Source organism: Heterodontus francisci, chromosome 15, assembly GCF_036365525.1.
Source record: "Heterodontus francisci isolate sHetFra1 chromosome 15, sHetFra1.hap1, whole genome shotgun sequence".
NCBI classification, from domain to species: Eukaryota; Metazoa; Chordata; class Chondrichthyes; order Heterodontiformes; family Heterodontidae; genus Heterodontus; species Heterodontus francisci.
The window spans coordinates 78271613-78296627 of NC_090385.1; positions in this window are offsets into that span (position 1 = coordinate 78271613).

The following is a 25015-nucleotide window of genomic DNA, read 5'->3' on the forward strand; positions in this document are numbered from 1 at the left end:
ACTGAAGACGTGAACCTCATGAGAGAAAAGTCTCCTACATCAAACAAGGTTTAAGAAGAATACTGGGCCCCAACGAAAAGCAAGATCTACCTACAATCAAGGACTCTACAGTGAACTTGAAGAACAGCAACCAAAACCATCTTCAGATATTGCCTCAAACTTTTCCACTTTATTTCCTCTGCTCTTTTCTGTCTCTATCTGCATGCATGTATCATGTATGCATGCTAGCATGGGCGGGTCATGTATCCATAGGCATTAACCAAATTAGAGTTTATGTTTAATAAACTTCAACCATTCATCTTTAAACGTAAGAAAACCAATTTGGCTGGTTTCTTTGCCTTACAATTGGAAAGCAGTGAACAAAAGGATTCACCAAGGGGGAACTAAAAGCACGGCGTGTTTAAAATTAAACCCTCTTACAATAAGACCAGGTGAAGGCTGAGAGGGAACCCTAGACCCCTTTCTCACCGGGTCGTAACAGAAATTTGGGGACTAGTGTCCTGGATTTTATCCACAGACAAACGAGAGTAATTGGAAGTGGGAAACTAAATTGTTCCCAATCGAAAAAGAGCAAGATTTCAATACAAGTTTTCTTGTGGTTGTTTGTGCTGGAATTACTGACATGTTTGTGACTGAAGCTAGAAGCTCCCCAAGCCAGGGTGAAGTAACTTGGGATAAGTTAAAAGCACTGTCTATGGAGGAGTTGAGAAAAATGGCTGAGCAGTGTGGGATCACTGTATGTGGCAAGGCTAGGAAGTCTGAACTCATAAGACTGGTGACCAATGATTTTTCCCTTGAATCTGAAGAAGCAAAAGCAAGGTTAGAAGTAGACTCTGACAGAGTACTGCTAGCAAAAATACAATTGGAACAGAGGAAACTTGAATTAGAGGAGAGGGAGAAAGAAAGAGCCTTCCAGAAAGAATGTGAAGACAAAGAGAGGGCGGAGAGAGAGAGAGAGAGAAAGAACCTTACAGAAAGAATGCGAAGAGAGAGAGCTGAAGCGGCTTGAGTTAACTAGGGGGTGACAGAGTAACCCCAGTCAAAGCATGGACAATATGAAGGAGCAGAATTCAGGGCTGGGAACAGAATTGTTAAAACTAGCTCAACTAATTCCAAAATTCAATGAGAAAGATGTGGAAGAATTTTTTGTACCTTTTGAGAAACTGGCAAGGCAGATAAAATGGCCAGCTGAGACCTGGCCTCTTTCATTACAAAGCAAGCATGAGTTTTATTCCCTGTTGCCAGATGAGAGGTCATCAAATTATGAACTGACAAAAATGTTATCCTTGGGGCATATGAATTAGTACCCGAAGCTTATCGCCAAAAGTTTAGAACCCTCAAGAAGCAAGATAATCAAACTTATCTGAAGCTTGAAAGAAGTAAGCAGCTGGCTTTTGACCAGTGGCTGAGGGCTCTTAAAGTACTGCTCAGCTATGAGAATCTGAGAGAAGTAATTCTGTTAGAGGAATTTAAACACTCTCTCCCACTATCCATAAAGACCCATGTCGAGGAGCTGAGGAGCAGCAGGTTCAGAGAGCCTGGCAAGCGGCCGTTCTGGCTGATGAGTTTGCTTTAATTTATAAGTCAGTTTCCCAGGGGAGAACCTTTCCTAGTCACCCCCATAAATCCAAAAAGGACAACGGAAGGGAACGTGATAGGAGCTCAAGCAGTCCTAGGAGAGAAAGAAAAGCAGGGGTCCTCCTCTAGCCAAAAAAGAAGGTGCTATAAGTAGGAGTGAGACCTGGAGACCTGTGTGCTTCCATTGTAATAAAGCAGGGCATCTAAGAGCTGACTGATGGAAACTGTGGGGAAAGCCTGTAAGGTTAATCAGGGCACACCCATTCAGTGGAGGAGAAGAGACCCTGATGGAAAGCACAGCAGAACAGGCTATGGCTTTAACTGCAGTAAGAGTGAGACCCAGGAAGTCTACCACTGCAACTGCAGGAAAAGTTGATAGGATTCCTGAAGGTTATCAGGGTTTTGTGTCTGAAGGGAGAGTAACCTCATACCCCTCGAGTGGGGCAAGCAAGCCCATAGTAATTCTCAGGGACACAAGGTCCACTAGATCCCTTTCACTGGGAAAAGGCCTGACCTTTTTCCCAGAGAGTGCAGTCAACACCAGAATGGTGGCGAATGGTATCGGAGGGCAGTGTATGCCTGTACCTGTACACTGGAGTGCGACCTAGTTTCAGGACTGGTGACCATAGGGATTGTCCTTAGTTTGCCTGTGGATGGGTTTGACCTGCTCCTCGGTAATTATCTGGCGGGAGTGAAGGTGGCAGCCCCCCGCAGTAGTGAAAGAAAGACCGCAGAAGGTCAGAGAGACAGGGCAGTTGCAGGTGACGGTCCCCTGTAGTCTCCCTGAATGTGTAATAAGTGAGGCCATGATCAAACCAGTTCCCGCAGAGGAGACTGAATTGGCACTGCAGGTAGATGACCATGAGATCTGTCTGTCCAAGACTTTTCTTAGGAAGTTAGAAGTTCCAGGGAATGAATTAAATAATTTTTGCCTAGCTGAGGCTCAGCGAGCCGACCCAGTTTTGCAAGAGTTAGCGCAGGTTGCCCAGTCTGAAAGTAAAGCAGAGAGAGTCCCTGATTGCTACTATTTAAAGAATGAGGTACTGATGAGGAAATGGAGTTCTCCTCACAGACCTGAGAGCAAGGAGTGGACAGTAGTTCACCAGTTAGTGGTGCCGCAGAGGTACCGGAGGGAAATATTCAGAAGGGCCCACGAGACTACAGTGGTTGTACATGCCAGTATACGAAAGACCAAAGCCCACATAAGACAGCGGTTTGACCGGCCAAAACTCTAAAAAGGTGAGGTGGAGTCCTGCAGGAGTTGCCACATGTGCCAGGTTGAGGGGAAAGCCCAACCTACAGTGAAACATACACCCCTAAGTCCTGTACTGGTGTTAGACGGACCCACCAGCAGAGGGCTGGTGAACTGTAAGGCTCCCCTGCCGAGAACAAAAGGGGACAGGCAGACACAAGGCTGTAGAAAGGTTAGAAAGGGAAGGGGTAAAAGTGACCAAGAGGGCAGGTTAAAGGATGTCTTGGAGGAATCCCGGGTGAAAATCCCTACAGTCCTGTCAGCCAACCCGAATAAATGTGAAAAGTTAGATGCCACATCCTCCTATGTAAATGCAAACACTAGAAGCACCCCACCAGAGTTGCTAACAGCATTTACAGGAACCTGCAGGGACAAAGAAAGACCTCTGAGGACAGAGAAACAGCGAGTGTGATGCCTCACCTAGTTGAAGTGCCACAGGGGAGTGCAGCAGAGCCTGCACAAATACCTGCAGGCAGGAATGTCCCAAAGGACAAAGGGGAGATTAGCAAAGAATCCACCCCCACAGTCAGGAAAAAAGCGAACCACCCATCCCCTAAAGTCAAAAGCCTTTGAATGACTCAGCAAAGCACCGAAAGAGAGTTCAGGATAGACCCGCCCAATACTGACTCCTGAGCAAAAAAAGTCCAATTTAGGGCTAATTAAATCTAAAACCTGTGCCCACCCCCACTGCTTTGCAGACCCCAACAGGAACAAAGACCCTAGGTAGACATGGAAATGGGCAAACTGGAAAAAAACTTCCCCAAAGAACCACATGTTTATTGGGATGCCAAAAAGGGGGCAATTAAAGCAGCACTGCCGCCAAGAAAAGACAAGCTGTAATAAGTTTTAGGATTTATGAATGAATGTGAATGAATGAGAGAAAGAGAGACGCGTGAATTTCCCCTCTATCTTATATTTTCTCTCGCGGCCCTTATAATGAAGCGTTCTTTTTAAAAATCGCATTTCATTCCGCTGGGCGTGGAGGTGTCATGCAGACCCCCCCCCCCATCTGCCAAGAATGAGGCATATTAATTTTGTCATATGAGCATTGATTTTAAACTGTTGCTGGAGTGAAGAAATGAATTGTTAAAAAATCACCAGCCACTTGGCTGGAAGGACATTTGCACACTAAAAGACACTGCTTGTGGAGACAAAGACACTGCTTGTGGAGACATTCCCTGCTCCAATTAACCCAAATGGATTTTTATCACCAGACATTGAAGGTGACGAACAGTATTCCAGGGACTGCTAAAGTGATACAAACCACAAAAGCCAGGACTAGTTAAACCAGCTGGTCACATGACTAACTGGCTGGTCCAGGGTTTTGTGAACCAGTCACAGAGAGTTTGAACTCAGAGAGACTGTTTGCTCCTGGACTGTAAAGACCTCTCCTGGCTGGCTTGCCACAGCCTCTCCTGTCTGCTCCCATCTCTTTCTCATGGAACTCCAAACCCACTGAAAACATGTGAACCTCAAGAGAGAAAAGTCTCCTACATCGAACAAGGTTTAAGAAGAATACAGGGCCCAACGAAAAGCAAGATCTGCCTACAATCAAGGACTCTACAGCGAGCTCTAAGAACAGTAACCAAAACCATCTTCAGATATTGCCTCAAACTTTTCCACTTTATTTCCTCTGCTCTTTTCTGTCTCTATCTGCATGTGTGTATTGCATATGCATGCTAGCATGGGTGCATCGCATCTCCGTAGGTGTTGACCAAATTAGAGTTTAAGTTTAATAAAGTTCAACCATTCTTCTTTAAACCTAAGAAAACCTGTTTGGCTGGTTACTTTGCCTTACAATTGGAAAGCAGTGAACAAGGATTCACCAAGTGGGAGCTAAAAACATAGTGTGTTTAAAATTAAACCCTGTTACGGTAAGACCAGGTGAAGGCTGAGAGGGAAACCCTAGACCCCTTTCTCACCTGGTCCTAACATCTGCAATTCTCTTCTGAAATATATCTACCTTTTTCCATTTTACCCACCTTCAGAAACCTCCTAAAGACTTCTTCAAATATGACTCCAGTCACCTTCCCCTATTCCTGCCCTGCAGCATGCCCCTTGGGATGTTCTGCTATGTATGTTGCTGTACCACATAATTAATTATCAATAATGGAGCATTGCAAACAGCACATACTGCATCACTCCACTATTGGTGGCTGTGCCTTCAGCTGCCAAGGTGGTAATCTCTGGAATTTCTTCCCTAAACCTCTCCGCAACCCCACCTCTCCCTCTTCCTTTAAGGCGCTCCTTAAAACCTACCTCTTTGTCCAAGCTTTTGGTCACTTGGCCTAGTACCTCATTATCTGAACCACTGTTCAATTGTGTTTGATAATCGCTGCTGTGAAACACCTTGAGATGTTTTACTACTTCAAAGGTGCTATTGAAATGCAAGATGTTGTTACTTCCAGATTACTATGCAATATCGTTGAAAAATAAACAATCCTGTAAAACTTTTAAGTTTCCATTTGTTTCATATTTTTGAGGCTGAATTCCATCTGTATCTGTAATGAGGAAATTGTGATATTCCAGCATAATATGCATATGTTCCAGATGGCAGCATGGAGTATAGAAAAGGACACACCCCACTGGGAGTCTACTACAAAAATGGGGCCACTCCAATAGATTCAGAGTTAAAAAGATAAATGTGACATCGGATTATAGTCTCGGGCTCACTATAAGCCAGCCATTTCTGGCCTCAAAAGAAGCAAAAGCATCAATAATAATGGAGAATATGTTGTAACAAAACCATATGCTCAAATAATGAAAAAGTCTCGGTTGTTCTAATTCAATCCACCTTAACAACTTTTTACAAAAACAAAAATCTCTTTGGTTTGCAGTACAGGAAGAAATTATTATCTTTCCTCCCTGCAATCTAAATTTCTCAGTGTTTCTTTCCCTTTCGCTTCTATTGAGCAACTCCTCCGGAAATCAGTCAGAATGGGAAACAATTTAACTGTTCACATATAGAAACACATGGGGCTGGATTTTCGGGGTGTACTGAGGTTGGAAACGGAGGTGATCAGAGTCCCAAAATACCAGCGTGCGCCATGTGCTGGTTTCCAGACCCCGTTCCCGGCGCCAGCCATTTTTGCTGAAGTGCATTCAGAGCTGGCAGGGCTACCCACCCCCAAAGGGCAGGCAGCCAATTAGGCTCATTAAGAGCCTTGTTTTCCAGTCGGCCTCCAGTTTCCCGACGTAATGGGAGGCAGGTTAACTGGTGGAGACAGCACCCAGTGGCAGGCCAGGGGACCAGTGCTCAAGACATGCCTACAGGCTCTCCATGCCTCCCTGGGTGCGGGTGCAGCCAAAGGCCACCCCATAGAGTGATTCAGCAACAACTTCCCACCCCCCACCCCAAACCCCACACAATTTTGTCTTTTATTTAGAGATTTTAAATAGTTGGTGAGAGGATACCTCCCTGTTAAAAGTCTCTCAGTTACTTCCCCTCTACATCAGCCTGCTGTTCCTCTCAAGCTGGAAAGCCTCTGACTGGCCCTCCAGCTTCGAGAGCCCACCTGCGATAATTGGACAGAGAACCTGTCTCCGCCAATACAGGAGAGTCTCTGTCAAAATCCCAAAGAGTGCCGCCAGGGGCAGGTTTGGGATCCAGAAACAGTCTCCCCCCCGAAGCAAACATTCAGCCCATGGCTTCCACAAGTCAGTTTTATATTGTTCTCTTGCCATGTTTATACTGCTTAGAAAAAAAGTCTCCTTCATTGATCAGCTTTAGCAAATTCAGCAGACTCACTATGGGTTTGTCACCAGCTATGAAAGATCTGTATACTGGGAGCTTGAGGCAGTAGCATTCCAAGACATTCATTTTGAAGCAGTCTTGTTGACTGACATGGAGGTATTATCTAGAATTTACAGCACTAATACAGGCCATCCAGTCCAACTGATCTATGTTCCACATGAGCCTCCTCCAACCATACTCCATCTCACTCCATCTACATATCCTTTTATTCCTATCTCCCTTATGTACTTATGTAGCTTTCCCTTAAATGCATCTATGCTATTTGCCACAACTACTCCAAGTGGTTGTAAGTTCTACATTCTCAGCACTCTCACATAAAGGAGTTTCTCCTAAGCTCTTTATTGGATTTATCTGTAACTACCTTACATTTATGACCTCTAGTTTTGGACTCCCCACAAGTGGAAATATTTTATCGACATCCATGTTATCAAACCCATTCATAATTTTAAAAGCCTCTATTTGATCTACACTGATACTGCAGAGACACTCCAGGTTGAATTTGGGCTTTGTAGTACCTGTCTTGTGGGTGCTACAAGGCCTCTTAAACTACTAAAATGCCATCCATGTTGCACCTGTGCACTTCAGACAGGAAGTGCACCGGATACCATATTTGTAAAGGAGTGTGTATGCACACACTTAATGACCAACGGCAACATGCAGAACAGGCGGATCATGGTTTCAATCAACGTGTAACAGCTGAACAAGCATTCGATGTTGTAAAGGGTGGGAGGCCAACGCTATTTAAACTACAGCAACTGTTTACAGGTTAGTTGCTGGATTATTTCTTCAGGCTGTTGCTGCAATTCTCTGCATATTGGGTGCTTTTCCACACTTGATCAAAGTTTCAGTAGTCTACAGAAAGTAGTCTGGCTGGTGCTGACGTACTTTTTTGGTGACTTAAAAGCTTGTGCACAGAGCAATTGCTTCCAGACATGGTTGGCCTAATATGGGTTCCACTTGGCATTGAGCATGACTGGGAGAGTGAGTGGAGGCCATGCAGAGTAGGACAAGCAGCTAGAAGAGGGTGGAGGAGGGAAAGAAGGCTCTCAGTGTTGCCCTACCCTTAATGGTCAGCACTGCCTCCTCCATGGGGGTTAAAACATGTAGGGGTGCCTATTTCTGTTGCGCTTCTTGCCACTGTCTTCTAAATATGTGTCTGTAGTCGGTCTGTCCCCCGCCCCGAGAATACAGGACATTTCTTCTTTCCACCTCTTTGCCAAGACCTCCAGTGCAATGTCCGAAAACCTTGGTGCACGCTCACTCCCATTGTTTGCCAATCATTATTCTGCCCCAGCACAATATGCAGATCGCAGCACACCAGCAGCCAGAATGCATGACCCCTTTCAGAGGTGCAGGCTAGCTTTAGGTAGTGCTAGGCACTTACAGTATCGAGCTCCCTGCTGATGCATGCAGCCAATGAACAATGCGGGGAGCTCTGGCAACATGGAGGTGAATATGCTGCTCAAAGTTTGCATGGTGCCTGCAGTGCAATCAACGGGTGAGATTAATCACACATCATGATTCTGTTTTCGGGGGTTTTACCCCCTCCAAGTTCTGCTAGTCTAGTCTTCATCGTACCTCAGTGTATTGAAAGTTATTTTTAATTATGTTTACTGAAAAACATTGGAAAAGTAGTGTGGTGTTGCAAAAGATACAAGCTAATTGGGCAAAGAGCTATATTTTTGGGTTGGGCCAGTTTCAATTAGAATTATATTGTACTGCAGGATAAAGAAAAGTTTTCATTTGTTATGCTTTAATGTTTAACGGAACAAAGTATCCAGTTTCACTCACCTTTGGGCACTTTAGCTGTTCTGATTAGTGTTCCTGCTCTGAAGTCAAGCTTCAAATGAAAATTATTTTTTATTCAACATTCAGAAATCCATTACCATGGTTGAGAGTATTTTATCTTTTTAAACTAAACCATATGGATTTTTTCCCCTGAATCACATCAGAAGATATGATAGCTTTGCACTTGAAAATCGGAGCCTTACCCAAGAGTTCAGCACTCCAGCAGTGTAGCTTCCAAGCAGCTCATTCATTTACAAATATATTAAATTTCAAAGTACATTAATTATTTCCTCTCTGTTTGAAAGCAAACACAGTTACATTATTGAAGTATGAGCTAAGGAGTCAATATATCTGCACAGAGTTAATTAATGAACTGATGCAAAAAGCAATGCTCAAAGAGTGTTTGGATCCAAGGAGTTGTTTTGGGGTAATAATGCAGTTGGTCAATGTGGAGACTGAAAACAAAGTCAAGACTCGGGTCAATTTGTGCTGTGAACTGTCATCCATGCAGGACCAATCAGAACTCAATTTAACTCTATCTCTTGACAGACTCCAATAAGTGGAGAATGATTTCCTGGACTTAAGTCAAACAACAAATATGGACTTACAGGAGTGCAGAACAGTAATTCAGTTAGCTGTATTTTCAGATCCATAAGAACCACAAATAAGAAAGTTTACAACTTCCTCAAGGAGCACTTTATTTTAGACAAAAGGCTAAATTTTGTGCGGCTTCGGGGACGGGGTCGGAGGCGGGGCGAGGCATAAAATTGGGGCGGCAGACGTCGTACAGGAGGTCCAACTTTGTGACTTCCCATCCCGATTTTGTGCATGGTGGGAAACATGGAGGGCTGAGATCGGACGTCAACACAGCAGGCAGGCAATTAAGGTACCTAAGAGGTCTACTGACAGCGAATTTATTCTTACTTTTAACTTTTATTAAAGGTACACAGGCTTTCAGAGTCTTGCCTGGTTGACACAGGCAACATGGAGGCAGGAGCTCTTTGCTGGCTGTAAAGGGAGGCCATCAGGAGAGGTAGCATCGACTGCCAGACAGGGTCAAGATGGAAGGATATCAGGCAATGTCTGAGGAGTGGGGACAATTGTACAGGAACTGTGAGGCTGCCATATGAGGCTGGCAACGGACAAGTGCCATCTCATCAGAGGTGAAAAATGGGAGGAAGGAGGGGGCCACTGGTAATGAAGGCCTTGTACTTAGGGAGACGCCACCTATCATGGGCTTCATTCATCCAGGTTTCAGGGACCCCATTGAAGAGGAGGTGCAGGACAGTGAGAGGGATGGCAAGGCACCTGCACTGGTACCACAACAAGCTGTGAGCCCACAGAAGGGCTGACCCTCCAGACGGTGGTGAAGGTGGCAGAGGGGAATGACAGGTGGCTGCCCCTGTTTCCCGTGAAGCTGGTGACACCACAGTCACATCATAATATTGGGGCTCAGCGTGGGCCTGGCCTCCCCCCCCCCCCCCCCCAGTCCTCCGACTGTCAGTGGCCTGGGCAGTCACAGCCTCCATCAGCTCTCGGATGCGTCTGTGCTGTGTCCACCAGGTTGTGTGCCCGAATCTAACCACGAGTCAAACCCACCTAGGAGAGAGTATCTGCGCTGGTGGAAGATGCGGGGGCTCTGAGGTGACGATTCACCCCCTGAGGCTCCATGCGCCCCCTTGGCAGTAGCAGGCTCTCCCACAGTCTCGGAGACTCTATGAATAGGTTCCGTGTGACCTGCCTGAGAGAACAGATGCATTGAAGGGTCAAGGGCCTCCCCTCTCAACATGGCATACACTCCTACGTTGGGGATCCCTGTAGGCACCGGATGCCCGATGAGCAGCATGGCACCCTCATGGCCGATGCACCTTTGTGCCCATTGGCAACCTTAATCACTGTCTTGGGAAGGTGCCCCTGTCTTTCTGTTGGCAACACTTTGTCTGCCCTGCAGTCCAGCCAACTCTATGGACTCTTCCTCCATCGGGCTCAGGACATGGAAAATCAGCAGCCCACCACCAGTCTTGACCCGTTCTCTTCGATTGTGCGCAATCTTCTCCTGCAGACACAAGGATGAATTTCCCAGTGGGAAAAATCCCAAGACATATGCTGTTGTTTGCCACTCGGTTAAGGATGGGGGCACACAGATGCCTCCTGCATATGGTCACTTTCCAGGGACCTCGTGAGGGTTTCCAACAGCAAAGGGCCTCCTTTCAGGCCATTTCGCCATGCCTCAGGCAGTCTGCCTGCATCTCCTGACCCTTTGCACACATCTGGGTGGGCACTCCCTCCCCGCCCAATGGACCCTCCTCCTCTGACAGATGCAAGGCCCAAGAGCTGAAGGCTTCAAGAGGTACTCACGTTCACTGCGAGCTTAGGTCATTGAGCTGCTTGCAGCACTGTATCCATGTCCTTGAGGTGACCCCACAGCTGGCGACCTCCTCCGCAATCTGCAGCCAAGCTTGCTTGGTGAGGCTCCCAGCTCTCCTCCTTCTGTCCCTGGGGAAGAGAATCTCATTCCTTTCCCTAGCAGCCTGTAAGAGCACTGGAGGGAGGCATCCCTAAAGTGTGGGGCCACCCGGGGTCTACTTTCAGCACTCTGGAGATCATTTTCATACAGACTGCAAGATTAAATGCAGGGCTAGCAGCCCTTTAAAAATGGCGTCAACACCTGCCGCAGCGTCAGCTGGCACTGGCGTCTCTGCCTCTGCCCTACCACCGTCCATGTAATTGGTTAACCCCTACACCTCATTCGCCTTAATTGGCCAGCCACTTCTGGATCATGTGTGACTGGCCGCTTATGGCCCCAACGTAAACTGCATCCACTTCTGGTCCCAACGGCGGGTCCAGCAGCTTCATCACAAAATCTGGCCCAAAGTCTCACAAGTTAGCTTTGGTGATGTGTTGCCTGAAGCTGCAAGCAGTTTAAATGTGTGGGACAGGAAGAAAATAAAACCCTTAGTAACTTGCAAAATGCACATTCATTCCATTAATCACTGTCACCAGGATTTAATACACCTCTTTTTACAATACATGCATACACAGGCCTTGCTCAGCAAGGAGGTCAGAGAGCAATTTTCCAGAGATTTTTTTTCTCCTTATTGGCCCTGGGTTTTTTTACAGTCTTTTTGCCTCTCTCAGGAGATTGCATGACAGTGTGGGGTCAGTGTGGAGGCAGGGGCAGGGTGAAGGCAGGGATGGGTTGGGAGTAGGGTTCAGAAATAGGAAGGGAATGGTAGCATAATAGCAATGTTACTGGACTAGTAATCCAGAGACCTGGACTAATGCTCTGTAGACAGAAGTTCAAATCCCACCACGGCAGCTGGGGAATTTAAATTCAATTAATGACTAAAAAATCTGGAACCAAAAGCTAGTCTCAGTAATGACGATCATGAAACTATCAGATTGTCATAAACACACATCTGTCATCTTTACCCTGTCTGGCCAGGTGAAATCAGACCCACAGCAACGTGGCTGACTCTTACCTGCCCTCTGAAATGGCCTAGCAAGCCATTCAGTTGCAGCAAACTGTTACATAAAAGTCGAAGAATAAAACTGGACAGACCACCCGGCATTGACCTAGGCACCAGAAACACAAAGGCACATCCAGCCCACCGACCCTGTAAAGTCCTCCTCACTAACATCTGGGAACTTGTGCCAAAATTGGGAGAGCTGTTCCACAAACTAGTCAAACAGCAGCCCGGTTATAGTCATACTCACTGAATCATATCTTGCAGCTAATGTCCCAGACTCGTCTATCATCATCCCTGGGTGTGTCCTGTTCTACCAGCAGGGCAGAACGACCAGGTATGCAGTCAGGAGGGAGAGGCCCTCAACTTTGACTCTGAACACCATGGCATTAGGTCAAATATGGGCAAGGAAATCTCCTGTGGATTACCACCGACCGCCCTTTCTCAGCTGATGAATCAGTGCTCCTTCCCTTGAACACTCCTTGCTAGAAGCACTGAGGGTATCAAGGCTGAAAAATGTTCTCTGTGGGGGGCACTTAATTGTCCACCACCAAAAGTGGCTCAATAGTACCACTGATGGAGCTGGCTGAGTCCTGAAGGACATTTCTGCCACACTGGGTCTGCGACAGGTGGCAAGAGAACCAACAAGAGGGAAAAACCTACTTGACCTCATCCTCAACAATCTATGTGTTGCTGATGCATCTGTCCATGTCAGTATTGGTAGGAGTGACCACCACACAGTCCTTGTGGAGGCAAAGTCCTGTCGTCACACAGAGGACACCATCCATTGCGTTGTGTGGCACTACCACCATTCTAAATGGGATAGATTTAGAACAGATCTGGCAGCTCAAAACTGGGCATCCATGATGCACTGTGGGCCATCAGCAGCAGCAGAATTGTATTCAACCACAATCTGTAACCTCATTGCCCAGCATTTCCCCCACTCTACCATTACCATCAAGCCAGGGGAACCAACCCTAGTTCAATGAGGAGTGTAGGAGAGCATGCGAGGAGCAGCACCAGGCATACCTAAAAATGAGATGTCAGTTTGGTGAAGCCACAACATAGGACTACATGCATGGTAAACAGCAGAAGCAGCATGCTAGAGACTGAGCTAAGCGATCACACAAGCAACAGATCAGGTCAAGGTTCTGCAGTCCTGCGACATCCAGTCGTGAATGGTAGTGCATAATTAAGCAACTAACTGGAGGAGCAAGCTCCACAAACATCCCCATCCTCAATGATGGGGGAGCCCAGTACGACAGTGCAAAAGACAAGTATTACGACCAGGTGAGAAAGAGGTCTAGGGGTTCCCTCTCAGCCTTTGCCTGGTTTTGCCATAACAGGGTTTAATTTTAAAAACTTTTTAAAAATTTAGCTTCCCCTCAGTGAATCCTTGTTCACTGCTCTCCAATTGTAAGGCAAAGAAATCAACCAGACAGGTTCTCTTAGATTTAAACAAGAAAGGTGAAAGTTATTAACCTTAAACTCTAATTTGGTTAATGACTACAAATCCGCAACACGACCATGATAGCATGCATATGCAATAAACACACAAGCAGATAGAGACAGAAAAGTAGAAAGAATAAAGAGGAAAAGTTTGAGGCAATAGCTGGGATTTATTTACTCTCCTTTGAGTTCAATGTAGAGTCTTTGATTGCAGGTAAGTCTTGCCATTTCATTGGGGCCCAGTGCACGCTTTAAAACTTGTTTCGATGTAGGAGTCTTTTTTGTCTTGAGGTTTAAATGGCTTCAGTGGATCCAGAGATTCGTGAGAGAGAGAGAGCTAGCCAGGAGAGAGACTCTCTTCTTCCAAGTTTAGTTGCAATATTACCCAAACTGTCCTGTGAGCAGTTCAAACAAAAACCTGGGCTAGCAGGTTAGTCATGTGACTAGCTGTTTTAACAAACTCCTGCGTTTGTGGATGTTCCATCTTAGCAGACACCCTGGAATGCTGGCTTTCTTACATATTCAATGTCTGGGAGCGGTGGCCACTGCTGGGACTGCAGCCCAAACAATGCCGTGGACCCGAGGGAGTGGGTAGGTTTGGGTTGCCTCACCAAGGGGATTGGTCATGCCCTGGTGAGGCTAGGGTGGTCGTTTGGGGGGAGGGGGCATCTTGGATCCCGGGGTGGGTTGGGAGGCGGGGGCGGCCCTCAATCGGGCACCCTGTGCCAGACTGCTATGGCCCCCCCGGGGTGCGGAAAGGCCGGCAGCTATCGCTGGGCGGCCTTTCATGTCCCCAGCACGCCCGCTTGCCATGGGTAAAATAGCCGTGGAGGCGGGCAAGGGCCCTTAAGTGGCCTCTTAGGGTTCTTGATTGGCCTCGGGCAGGCTGGCTGTTTCACACCCCCTGTTCCCCCTCCGCCCCCCGACCTCCGTAAACTTGTCCGAAGGCGGAATCGGGGTGAGTAGGCCTCCCGGAGCCTGCTGCTCAATTTTACGTCGCCCCCACGCCAACATCTGACCCGCTGGGGCAGCGTAAAATTCCGGCCATTGTCTCCAGCACTGTCTCTTAGTAAATGTTCTCCAGCCACTGATGATTTCTTTAAACAAGTCATCTCTTCCTTCCAGCAACTGTTTAAAATTAATGTTCATATGACGAAATTAATATGCCTCATTCTTGGCAAGTAGGATCTTCATGACACATTGCATTTACAACCATCTTCAGCCAGAAGAATCAAGTGGATGATCCATTTCAGACTCCTCCTGAGGTCCCCAGCATCACAGATGCCAGTCTTCAACCAACTCGATTCACTCCACGTGATATCAAGAAATGGTTGAAGGCACTGGAGACAGTAAAGTCTATGTGGCTATGGACCCTGACAACCATCCAGATGTAATAATAAAGACTTGTGCTCCAGAACTAACTGCACTCCTAGCCATGCTGTTCAAATACAATTGCAACACCAGCATCTACCCGACAATATAGAAAATTGCTCAGGTATGTCCTTTCACAAAAAGCAGGAAAAACCCAATCCAGCCCATTATCACCCCATCAGTCCACTCTCAATCATCAACAAAGTGATGGAAGATTGTCATTGACACTGCTATCAAGCAACACATGTTCAGCAGCCCTGTAGACCATGGGCTTAGTATCAGATTTGAGGTCTTTGTGTTACCTGCCCTCCTGTATGCATCAGAAAAATGGACATGGTACAGCAGACATCTCAAAGCTCTGGAGAGATACCACCAGCAGTGCCTCTGCAAGATCCTGCAAATTCAGTGGCAAGACAGGCGCTCCAATATCAGTGTCCTCACTCAGGCCAACATCCCCAGTATCGAGATACTGGTCATGCCTAGTCAGTTACGCTGGACAGAAGACTCCCGAAACAAGTTTCTAAAGCGAGCTCTGTCAAGCAAGAGGTTGCCAGGAGGGCAGAGGAAACGTTACAAGGATGTCCTCAAAGCCTCCCTCAAAATATGTGACATCTTTACTGATTCGTGGGAATTTCTTGCCCGAAACTACCCAAAATGGAGAAGAAGCATCTGCAAAAGTGCCAGCCAGTTTGAACAATGTCAACATGCTTAGGCTGCGACCAAGCACAAACAGCAGAAGGAGTGTCTGGAAATTCGAACATCCCATCCACTCACCTTACCAAACACCACCTGCCCCACCTGTGGCAGAGTGTGTGGAAGCAGAATTGGACTATTCAGTCACCTGAGGATCCACAACTCTGGAGCGGAAGAAAGTTATCCTCATTCCCGAGGAACTGCCTAAGAAGAAGAAGAAGAGAAGATATACTCAGCAATAATCTGCTCATTAGTGCTCAGTTTGGGTTCGGCCAGGACCAGCAGCTTCAGACCTCATTACAAGCATGGACAAAAGTGTAGAATTCCAGAGGTGAGGTGAGAGTGACTGCCCTTGACATCAAGGCAGCATTGGACCGAGTGCAGCATCAAGGAGCCCTAGCCAAATTGAAGTCAATGGGAATCAAGGGGGAAACTCTGCACTGGTTGGAGTCATACCTAGCACAAAGGAAGTGGTTGTTAAAGGCCAATCATCTCAGGGCATTGCAACAGGAGTTCCTCAGGGTAAAGTCCTAGGACCAACCATCTTCAGCTAATTCATCAATGACTTTCCCTCCAACATAACATCAGAAGTGGGGATGTTCACTATTGATTGCACAATGTTCAGCACCATTTCAGATACCAAAGCAGTTGTGCCCACATGCAACAAGGCTTTGACAACATTCAGGCTTGGACTGATCAGTGGCAAGTAACATTCACATCACACAAGTGACAGGCAATAACCATCTCCAGCAAGCGAGAATCTAACTATCTCCTCTTGATCTTGAACAGTACTACTATCACTGAAACCCCAACCATCAACATCCTGGGCATGACAATTGACCAAAAACTTAACTGGAAATCCTGGAACTCCCTCCCTAACGGCACATGGATTGAAACGGTTCAAGAAGACAGCTCACCAGCAGCTTTTCAAGGGAAATTAGGGATGAGCAATGAATGCTGGCCTTGCCAGCGACGTCCACATCCCATGAACGAATATTTAAAAAGGTGTCTGGTCATGATGCTCCAGGCATCATGAGTGTGGGCCAGCTGAATGGCCCAGCTGCTCTTTTTCTACCTGTCAATTTCACACGATCATAATACTCTGAAGTCTATTTCAGTCATGCCTATCTGAGGCATTACACCACCACTTTATTCTTACTTTTTCAGTCTGGAATTTTATTTTGTATAAAGTAAGCAGTAAAAAGATAGGGAGACAATGGGACATAGGTGCTAATTCCTGCACAAAATCTGGTGTATGTGCATGCTTCATGTTCGATTTCCTGTTTCATGACTTTTGGTCATGTTTTTATGTCAACATTTAACATCAAAACTGCTTCGTAGCCATTTAGACTGTAAATCCTATATGTAAACAGTTGTCTGTAATGGTATAGTTGCAGCTTCTAGCCAATAAGTAACACTGTGCAGCAATTTTCTCGTCTTGTATTCATCAATTGACCATGGTGAATGTCATAGACAGTTTACCAATTAACCATATATTACTTTTACAACCTGTGTAGTGACCAGAATGTGAGCCTCAAACCACCAGTGGCCTTTCCATTTAGTCCTCTCCCACACTTACAGGAGACTATGATGATAGTGTCCCTTAACCGTGGTGCAATTATCAGTAAACTGACATTTATATAGTCATCAAGTAGTGCTCAAGGCCACGCTGTTGAACCAAATTGATATTTTTATTCCTTTGTCGTCATGGTATGCTTGATTACTATTAACATCAGTCCTAACGTCAGTTCTAATAGGACCAGTAGAACTGTACCATTAATCGAGCTCCTGGAGCAGCACATCATAAAAATCATCACTTAGCATATCATATTGAAAAGCTTAGGATGGAGAATATGAAAAATAGAAATGAAATTGAGTGCAGCAGTAGCTATTATAGCCAAGAAGAATTGAGTACTGTCAGCTATGATTAAATGTAAACTTGCAAACGCACTGCTCCAGCAAATTATTTTTTAAAAAGGAAAAGTGTTTCCATTTTTGTCTCCCTGGGCTGATAATTGTGCAATGTGGTTGTTTTTCATTTAGGGGAATATTTTGTGCTTGATCTACACAATCCAGGCTTTAATTGATACTTCTTACTATTCTCAAATCAATTACCCATCAAAACTGCGCAATTTAATACCTCGTTATCCGTTAACTACTCATGTTTTGTCCATGAGTGTTCTGACTCAGTCCTCTTTAAACTGTCCCAAACCATCTACTACAATAACAATTTGCATTTATATGGTGCCTTTAATGCAGTAAAATATTCCAAGATGCTTCACAGGGGCATTATCAAACAAAATTTGGCATCAAGCCATATAAGAAGATATTAGGTAGGTGACCACAGCTTGTTCAAAGAGGTAGGTTTGAAGGAGCATCTTAAAGGAGGACAGAGAGGTAGAGAGGTAACGAGGTTTACACAGAAAATTCCAGAGCTAGAGCCTTGGCAGTTGAAAGCGCGTATGCCAATGGTGGAGTGATTAAAATTGGCGATATGCAAAAGGCCAGAATTGGAGGAGTACAGAGATGTTGGAGAGTTGTAGGGAAGGACTAGGTTACAGGGATAGATACTAGTTTTGTTGCAGGATATATTTTGTATTGTATCCCTCTCCCAATAATGTAACAAAAAGATGAAAAACCAGCTGTGAAGGCTGAATAGGAGCAAACAGTAATGGATAAAATCAAAGAGAAAATGTTTCATCCTTCATATTGTACCAGCGTAACCTTCAAAGACATTCAGCTTTCTCCACAGAAGAAAGCCGGAAACATAAGCTGGAATAACTTAAATCTTGATGACAGGACACCCACATGTGAAGTTAATTTAACTCTGCATTCTCCATTACAACTGCACATACTCAGCATCTCACTTGGAGGATATTTCTCCAGCTTCTAATCAAGTAGCACATTCATTAGATTCTGACTGGCTGCAAAAATGTTGACAACAGTGAAGACTGTTTTCAGCATTAGATCATTCTTCTTTAATGCCTGCACATTTAAAAACCAAAGTAAAGGTCACACTCAGAGTTTAACGAAACACATTACACGCTTGATGAATAAAAATTAAATGCAAGTGTTAAATAGTGCCAAAAGCACAAATATAATGTTTAGCAAGTAAATATTTATCAATAAAAGCAAAATACTGCAGATGTTGGAAATCTGAAACAAAACAAAATTTGCTGGAAATACTCAGCAGGTCTGGCAGCATCTGTCAAGAGAGAAGCAAAGTTAATGTTTCAGGTCGATGACCTTTCATCAGAACCCATTTTATCAATGATGGCAATTAAACAGTAATTTGCATTCAGTCCTTCTGGCACCAGCATTTTGGAAACACAGCACTAGCTCTTCATGTGGATCATTACACCTGGGTGTTCAGAGATACAAAGTAAGCAAAGACTCCATTATCTTTGCCCTCCATTTTTAAAAGGTCTCATTCCTTTCTGTTCCCATTTCTTCAGGGTGTGGCCCCAGCCAAGAAAATGGCAAATTGATTTGTTCCCAGCCCTCTGCCAGTGCTGCAGTGCAGGCAGTCCCTAAGTTATTTGGCACAGCCTCTCATCGAGATTTACTCCCCATTTTCCTCTGAGCCAGAAGGTTGTGGGTTCAAGTTTCACTTCAGAGACTTGAACACCAGATCCAGGCTGACACCCCAGTGCAGTATTGAGGGAGTGCTGCACTGGCAGATGTGTCATCCTTCAGGTGGGACATTAAACCAAGGACCTTTCTGCCCTTTCAGGCGGACATAAAAAAAATCCCATGGCTTTATTTCGAAGAAGAGCTGGGGAGTTCTCCAGTGTCCTGATCAATATTTATCCCTGAACCAGCATCACAAAAAAAACAGATTATCTGGTCATTATCACATTGCTGTTTGTGGGGACCTTATTGTGTGCCATTTGGCTGTCACATGACATTACTTCAAAAGTGCTTAACTGGCTGTAAAGTGCTTTGGGATGTCCAGAGGCTATATAAATGCAAGTCTTCCTTCCTTTATTTCTTCACTATGCCTGGCCTCCATTTGGAACCTACAATGAAGTCTCTGTGCTGCAAACCTTCCTCCTGCCTCACTGCGGCATGGTGTGTTGATTCTCCAATAGACTGCATTGTCATGCCACTCTGTAAATAAGTTTCTGTCATGTCTTTATGTCAGTTATTGTGCCAAATATTATCTAGATTTTCTGATCACTGATTCCCAAAAACTTCACGTTGTTAGCAAAGAATAGTCAAAGTTTGCAAAATTCCAAAATCTCCAGTTAAAACTCCTGTTCCCCTGCCATGCTGGGCTTTGACCTTCACTATCCCAGGGCCATTACACACATTGTAGTCATCAAAATGACACTTTAAGGGGGAGATTTCTACTGATCATTATTAAGTAAGTTATAAATGCATTTTTTATCATGTATTAAGGATTTCACTATAGTTGCTAAAAGGTGCAAATCTTCCCCATAGTTATCAGACACTATCACATTGCTCAGTGTTGAAAACTATCTCTTGGGAGACCTAGGATTTTCCATTGAAATCATTCATGCCAAGCTTCAAAGTTTTGGTGCCTTACAAAATTGAGACTAGTGTGATCCAACAGCTTAGTGACTGAATACATCACCCATTGTGGACGTTAACCAAACAACAAAAGGTCAACTTTTGGTCTATGCTGAATTCATTGATCTCAACAGTGATGGCAGTGCAGGTGCATCATTGGTCCAAAGGCTGCAAAGGTAGTAGAGGAGGTAAAAAAACAGCAGGGTTGCTCCATTGGCCTCTTTTGGAAGAGTACATGGGTCAAGATAAGATGAGGCCAGAAACACATCACCTGTGATGTCCTCCAATGACTGAATAGCCTTCTGGTTCACACATCCTTTTGGGTGAGTTTACAAGATGTGGACTATTGCTGACATTGTCAAATACATCTGTTAGACTACAATTCCAGAATGAGTCCAGAATGAGTCAAATCGGATCTTTAATATGCAACCACGTAAGCAGACACCAATGAATATAAACTAGTTCACCACCAGCGAGAAATAACTGGTCAGTTATTCTCTGTCACCTTGTCCTATCAACACCTTCTCTTTTGTTATCTCTTGCCCCATGCCCCGCTTTATTTGCTTAAAATCTTTTACATTTCTTATATTTGTCAGTTGTGATGAAGGGTCACTGAACTGAAACGTTAACTCTGCTTCTCGCTCCACAGATGCTGCCAGACCTGTTTGAGTATTTCCAGCATTTCTTGTGTTTATACCAGCGAGATACCAGTTGGGGTTCCAAAGAACAACTTTCTCAGTTGCTCATCTGGAGTTGAGGAACGCCTCTCTCAGGTTTCCCCTGAATTTAAACAATTTCACATTTTTGTTGCAGTAGTCTAATTTGTTTGCACTTATCTAGTTTGTTCAATCAGATGTAGTTTTCTTGCACCTTATCTAATTTTCTGAGTTCTTATCTAGTTTGCTGAGTCTTATCTAGTTTGCTGGGTCTGATCAAGTTAACTGATTCTGCCACCTATATTCTGTTACTCTACTAAACATTCTATTCTGTCCCAGGACTACATCCTATTCTTAAGCTACACAATGTTTTTCCCTCATTTTCCTGCCTACATTAACCCTTACAATATCCTTCTTTTCCTCTAGATAAAATGAGGAGATGCTGCTCTCTAACAACAAGCCACGACACATCAAAGTAAGCTGGATCACAAACTTGTGCCGTGGCAAACATTAACAGTTATATCTCCTCAGGGAGATCAATGAGTGAATTCCAGGACTAACCATTTGATGAAGCATTGAGCAGGAGTGAGGCCAAGCAAGTGCAAGTGAAACCATAGGAAGAACAACTTTAAATTTCCTTCCACTGCTGATGGCAAGGATTTGAACTTCACAGAGCCTGGCTATCATGAACATTTTATGGGATTGTTTGATAGTGTACCATGCAGCCTGTATAGTTACAGGATTTTTATGGAGTAGTTAATAATCCATCTGTGCTGTGTTGCATGACTGCCTGCCTGAGCTGCAGACCACCATGGAGAATGTGGCTACTCCAAGGTTATCTGCAGCAGAGAACCAAGGTCATAGCTATGGTTTAGCTTCTGTTATGAATGCTTTCCTACCTATAGAATTTTCTACATCAAATATAAATCCCTGAAAAATATTTTTTGGTGTAATCTACCATCATGAGCCTAAATAGGGTTATTTTATAGATGCCATCGTCTCTATTTATTGACTTTTTTAAATGTTAATTGCAGCAATCCCTACCCTCTTCATTTTTGGCTCCACAAAGGCAGCTAACATTTTAGTGAGCATTCAAAAAGCTTTCCAATGTTTCCTGTTTGTAAGCCCCAACCCTTTGTTTTACAATCCAGTTTAAAAAAGCACAGAGGCCTGTAAAGTAACCAGATTTGCTTTAGATATTAAAACCTGAAAACAATGTAAACCAGGAACTTTTCCGTGGTAAATTATATTTTGCAAAGGTAAATACAATAATTTCCTATGACCAACAGCATGATTGTCCATTCACGGAATCTCAGATCTTGCTATCTCTGGTCAGATTGAGTTTTTGGAAAAAAACAAACTTCTTCCCATTTATTCCAGCCCAGTGAAAAAGCCTAGCAAACTGTGAGGTAGATCTTGGTATTAAAAACATGGAAACAATGAAAACTGTAAACATTTGGATGTTTTCCAAGGCAGAGGTCAGAAATTAGAATGATTGACAGAAGCACTGGCCAATTACAGAGCATGACAGAATCTGTTCAATCTGAGTAGATCTTTTAGAAACTTTTGTACAAATTTTTTCACTTGAAATTTACTACCATTTTTCAACCAGCACAGTTCGCCCACCAAACAATTAAATAAAGGCTTGGTTTCTTAATAGCGATTACATTTTATGGTCTTAAAGAGAGGCACCTGCAGAATAATGCATTGTGCACTGCACTGTATGACCTCCTGCCCAAGAGCATATCATCTGACTTGCCTGGAGGAGATCAATCTATAAGTGTGTTACTTCTTCCACTGAAGAGTCCGATGTAAACACCTTCCTACAGTCTTTCCTATTTCAAAAGTATCCATATCTACACCTGTTTTACTTGCCTATAAGCATATTTCCTCTGTTGCCTATATATATGGCACTCCACTAGCATTCCAATGTTAATTGCAGCATGAATGGACCTGTCACAGACACATACATTGCAGACTCCAACCTACAGGTGGTGCTGCAAGACTTTTTTCAAAAAAATTCCCCGAGTCTTTGTCAGCCATATTATTTCCCCATCTATGAGGTAAACAACCAGGTAAGTTCTGAGCTTTATTTAATTTGTATTTTAATTCATATTTCTTTTTTTTTATGTTCACCCCTTCTAGGGTGCCTTCAAGGGTTCGTGGGGAAAATGTCCTAAATGGCATTTTAGCTTGGATCATTCACCACACAAAATGGACTTCAGCTGTTGAACAGAGTGCTGGGAAAAGGCTTTTAGCTAACACAAATTCTCAGCTGGTTCAAATGATCACCCATGCTTTTGCCATTAAAACTCTAGCTAAAGACCATAAACTAATTAAAGCCAAGACTTTATAAAAAAGTCCAGATTAAATTATCTTTGCTATGGCCCTGGATGTGTCATTGGGCAACTCCCAGCATGGGCCTACATTTCCACACCATGCACAACAATCTACCATTATATTTTATCGTACAGTAAAAATATGCATCTCGTTAATTCACTGTTTCAGTATTCCAGTGTGAACCGTTGCATCATGTTATGGAACATTAATATTAGACTTGGCTCTGAGCTGCTCATCCTGACCACTCTCACCCTCCCACACCACAGACTGTTCTGGCCTTGATTCTGCATCGCAGTCACCAACGGCTTTGCCCCAGACAGACTGAACCACTCCTCATGTAAATAAGAAAAAATGCAAAATCCTATTACAGTTACGCATGTGGGTATTGGGTAAATAGTTCAAGTTATAAATGCCAAGTACATGTTGCAGAACAAAAGAACAGTTTGCATCAAGAGGTCTTGATGGGGTGGATGCGGGAAGGATGTTTCCTTTGTGGGCGAATCTAGAACTAGGGGTCGCTGTTTAAAAATAAGGCAGAGATGAGGAGAAATGTTTTCTCTCAGAGGGTCGTGAGTCTTTGGTACTCTCTTCCTCAAAAGAAAGTGGAAGTAGAGTCTTTGAATATTTTTTAAGGCAGAGGTAGATAGATTCTTGATAAGCAAAGGGGTGAAAGGTTATTGGGGTGAAAGGTTATTGGGGGTAGGCGGAAATGTGGAGTTGAGGTTACAATCAGACCAGCCATGATCTTGTTGGATGGCGCAGCAAGCACAAGGGGCCGAGTGGCCTACTCCTGCTCTAGTTCGTATGTTCATATCAAACAACAAAACTGAAAGGCACCGACAGCAGCACTTAGAATCAGGGATGTGACATGTAACAACTATAAAACTCTTCACAAGTGATGAGCAGCTTCAGTAACATGAATGCCCAGGGAACTGTTAAGTGACTATAGTGGAGAGTCAGGGAACCCCCAGAAAAGTGGCTCTTTATTGTTGCAAGTGAAATCTGATGAAATCCAACACTCTCTATTGACTATAAAAATGAGAACCAACCAGAACAGATGGTATATCCAGAGGTGTAGGTTATTTTTGCATGGCATGTTTGTGTGAGGGGGTGACATACCTGAATTCTTTATCTGGTGGAAGTCGGGAATCTGTCATCTCTCTCAGTTAAGTATTTGAAAATGGTCCATCATGTATGTTAGTGTTTTCCCAGTATTCTCTCCGATCAGTTTCTTTCCACTTCCATCATTTGTTGCTACCTCTGTCCTTCCAGAACTACTCTCCTCAAAGCTGTCCCATTCCATACCTTGGGCTATGCCACAGGAGATATATACACTTACCTGCGTTTTTTATATATATATTAGAAAGCTGAGAGTCTGTCATATTTCAGATGTCACTCTGCAGAATCACAGTTGAATTTGTTACTGGGCTTTATAATATTTTCAAATTGTAAGATTAGAACCCAGTTAATATTCCATTCAGACTGCTATAGCTAAAGCAATGGTATTTCCAATTATTACACTTTTAGCAGTAAAAATAATGAATCAATAGATTGCATTTTTTTAAGGTCAAATTATGTTAGATTTACAAAGTTTTTTGAGCCAAGAATGGAAAAATGCAGTTAATCCTTTTCCCAAGGCCAAGCACTTACCAGAGATGGGATCTTCCATCTCAGGAAGGGAAGGACTGATTGGTTCCATCACACTCTTATGTGTAAATTTTCCTGTTGGCTGCTGACAGACGAGTGTTACGACCGGGTGAGGAAGGGGTCTCAGACTCCCCTTTGGTCCCTTTCCCAGTTTGGCGGTAACATGGTTTAACTTTTAAAAACACAGTGTTTGAGCTTCACCTCAGTGAGTCCTTACTCACTGGTCTCTAATTGTAATTGTAAATGAATCAATCATACAGGCTTTCCCAGTTTAAACAGGAAAGATGTAAGTTTATTAGCCTCAATACTCTAACTCAGTTAAAATTACTAAAAATATACGATGCAACCACGCTAGCATGCACACAAGATAAACACACACACAAATAAATACAGAGGAGGAGAAAGAATAAAATGGGGGGTGGTTGGAGTAGTAAATGGAATTCAGTTACTGTCTTTGGTTTGGATGTAAAGACTTTGATTGGAGTTA